The 3,441-nt window shown below is 45.9% G+C and overlaps 1 long non-coding RNA gene across 1 annotated transcript in view; it reads right to left on the reverse strand.

Moving 5' to 3' along the window:
• Positions 1–819, reverse strand: part of LOC108796997 — a 1,867-nt gene extending 1,048 nt beyond the window's left edge. Inside the window, exon 1 of the long non-coding RNA XR_001941843.1 lies at positions 696–819. This is a non-coding gene — a long non-coding RNA (uncharacterized LOC108796997). The remainder of the gene's footprint in view (positions 1–695) is intronic.
• Between the last annotated feature and the right edge of the window lie 2,622 nt (positions 820–3,441).

Below are 3,441 nucleotides of genomic sequence, written 5' to 3' on the forward strand. Positions count from 1 at the left end.
CAGGAGGAGCGTTGTGGTGCCATTAATTTTAATGTATCCCAAATGCACCTCCCGTTCACAATGCGATTGCCCACACTGGAACGTGCAGTACTGTAATGCCCTGCGTTCCAGTGCAGTACAGTTTGTAGTGCTGTACTTGTGTATTTTATTTTAAATAAATGACATTCATTTTTTTTATTTTATCCGATCAAAGTTAATTGGCTAACTAATCGATTATGAAAATAATCGTTAGCTGCAGCACTAATTCATACAAACATTCTTCAACATTCTAAATACAAATTACCACCAAGTAATATCCCCTTGTAACCCCATTCTTTTGTTTTGCTCAGGTAAAGCAAGTTATCAACTTAACATATTTAACAAAATGTCTAAAAATGTGTTACTTTGTGATATAGCTAGTGTCATGTTTTCCTCAGTTTTACAAGTAAATTATATAGCTTAAAGAAGGAATCTAAGGCTTCCCAAAAGTTTGTATCTTTTATAACTTAAGTTATCCAATAAAGGAAACTCCAAACTTTATGGAGGTACATTTTTGGAAAAGTTACTACAGGCAAAACTAGAAGCCAGCAAGGTTCATTTAGCCAATACAAGTTTATCATTATATGGTATATGTTTATGAACATTCTGCCTATAGCTGCATTAGATAGTTAGACATTGACAAACATAAAAACTTGCATAAAAAAAATTAGCCTTACATGGTAGAAAATGCGAGACAATCATATTCATGCAAGATCTTAGATATACAGTCTGAGCTGACACAAGATTGCCCAAAAAAGACAGAAATTCTTCCACAACTTCTTTGCTTCGGTTTAGCCAAGGGAGTTTCTAAAAAAAAAAAAAAGACAAGTTAGCAAAAACATTAAAAAGGAGGGAAAGCACTTAAAATGATATTAAAGTCAAAATGTTTTTAAACAATTTCAAATGCTGTTTAGGGTCAATCTATTTATTTAGGAATAGACATACAAAAATAGAAAAAAAAAAAAGCATGAAACAAGACATAGGGGATATGGACTATCAAGTACAAGCCAAGTATGCACAGACATTAATAATTTGGAAATACAGGAACTATTCCATAGTTACATAGTTAGTCAGGTTGAAAAAAGACACAAGTCCCTGCTTTGGTCACCAGCCCCGAGCGGCACGATGCCGCTCCGCTGGCTCTCCCTGAATGTGCAGGGCGTTAACTCCCCCCAGAAACGAACGAAAGCCTTTCGCTACCTCCGCAGCCACCATATTGACATGGCCTGCTTTCAAGAAACGCATTTCTCGACCTCAAGTGCCCCCAAATATATTGATGCTTTCTTCCCATCCGTATATCAAGCCAATGCCTCCACGAAAACACACGGTGTCCTCATAGCTTTCCGTAAAACAGCGAACTTTGTTTGCACTAAGCAGATAGCAGACCCAGAGGGACGGTACCTTCTCTTGACGGGCAGACTTAATGATACTGACATCACGGTTCTCACCTATTATGCGCCTAATACAAACCCAATTCCTTTTCTCACTCACCTCTGCTCATTGAGCATGCAAAAGGTACTCTTTTCCTATGTGGGGACTCCAACCTGATTCTCCGTGCCCAACTAGATAAATACCCCCCAGGTCCCACTGCACAATTCCCCCACAGCCAATGCTTTCAACAATTGCTCCTCCAGCATAACCTAGTGGACGTGTGGCGAGATCGCCACCCCATGGGAAGAGACTACACCTTCTATTCTAACCCCCATCGCTCCCACTCTCGTATCGATCATGCCTTTCTCCAACGGCGCTCCCTCTCTCTAGCCTCCTCCTCTCACATTCTCCTTATACCCTGGTCGGATCATGATGCAGTGCTCGTAGTGTGCTCCTCCGTCCTAAGCATGCCCCCCTGGTCCTTAAATGAATCGCTGTTCTCGCTATCCTATACTCACGGAAATCCGCATGCGTACCATTGACTACTTTCAGCTCAACGCGGGGTCGGTCCCCTCTGAATCGCTAGTCTGGGAAGCCTATAAGTCGGTCATACGTGGCCACCTGATTCAAATAGCATCTAAACGAAAGAGGGTTCGCAACCAGCGCATTCAGAGTCTCGAGACGGAACTGGACCAGAGGTCTCGGGCCTTTAAGTCCAACCCCACGACCACTAACCGCACATTACTGGCGTCGACACGGGCTGCGCTTGACCTCTGCCTCACGGATAGGGCCGAACGTTCCCTGCGTTGGACGAAACAGAAATTCTACGCGAAGGGCAACAAACCCGACTCTATGCTAGCCAAACGCCTGCGGACGTTTGATAGTGTCCCAACCCCAATCTCCCTCCGCACCAGGCTGGCCACCTGCACTAGTGACCCCACAAAAATCCTATCTGAATTCCACCACCATCTCTCCAAGATTTACTCGACCCCTTCCGCCTCCTCACTCGATACTATCCGCAAATTTCTCTCCCGAATTACCCTTCCAGATATCCCACAAGCCGGTAGGTACCTCATGGAGTCGGAAATCTCTGCCATCGAAGTCCAACAAGCCATTAAGGCCTTCAAAACGGGTAAATGTCCGGGCCCGGATGGATTCCCCGTCCTTTTCTATAAAAAACTATCTGAAGATTTATCCCCCCACTTGGCCTCCCTCTTTAATGGTCTCCCGAAGGGCGACTCCATGTCCCCACACATGCTCACAGCGAACGTTGTAATGATACCTAAGCCAGATAGAGATCCCCACTCCTGGACCAATTATCGCCCTATTTCCTTAATAAATGTAGACGTTAAGAGCTTTCTAACATTCTCACCTCCCGCTGTAACCAATTTTTAGGGTCCCTAATCAAAAAAGATCAGGTCGGCTTCATGCCATCCAGACAGGCCGGGGACGGGGTCCGGAGGGCCCTACACCTGATGCATTTAGCCAAATTACGCTCCAGAGAAATGATGTTGCTGTCCTTGGACATTTCCAAGGCCTTCGACATGCTCCCTTGGCCGTATCTCTTTGAGGTTCTCCGCCACTGGGGCTTTGGCTCCCACTTTATATCCTGGGTCCCAGCCCTGTATGCCTCGCCCCAGGCCAAGCTTAAGTACTGTGGCTTTGAATCGTCTCTTTTCCCGATAGTGCGCGGCACTCGCCAAGGTTGCCCCCTGTCACCCATCCTTTTTGCCCTTGCCCTCGAACCCTTGGCGGAATACATCAGATCCAACCCCGATATTCAGGGCCTCACCACAAAATATCCCTCTTCGCTGATGATGTCCTCCTGTCTTTGACTAACCCCCTCCTTTCCCTCCCGAACCTCCTTAAAGCACTCTCAGACTTCGCACTCATCTCAGACTTACGGGTCAACCAATCCAAATCCCAAGCTCTTGATGTCTCCTTGACGTCTGCAACACTAGCCGCACTCAAGCTCTCCTTCCCGATCACCTGGGCCCCCTCCCTTAAATACCTGGGCATCCGCCTGACCCTGACCTATAACACCCTATACGA

The sequence above is a fragment of the Nanorana parkeri genome, unplaced genomic scaffold (genome assembly GCF_000935625.1).
Source record: "Nanorana parkeri isolate BGI_ZX_2015 unplaced genomic scaffold, ASM93562v1 scaffold1208, whole genome shotgun sequence".
Taxonomy (NCBI): Eukaryota; Metazoa; Chordata; class Amphibia; order Anura; family Dicroglossidae; genus Nanorana; species Nanorana parkeri.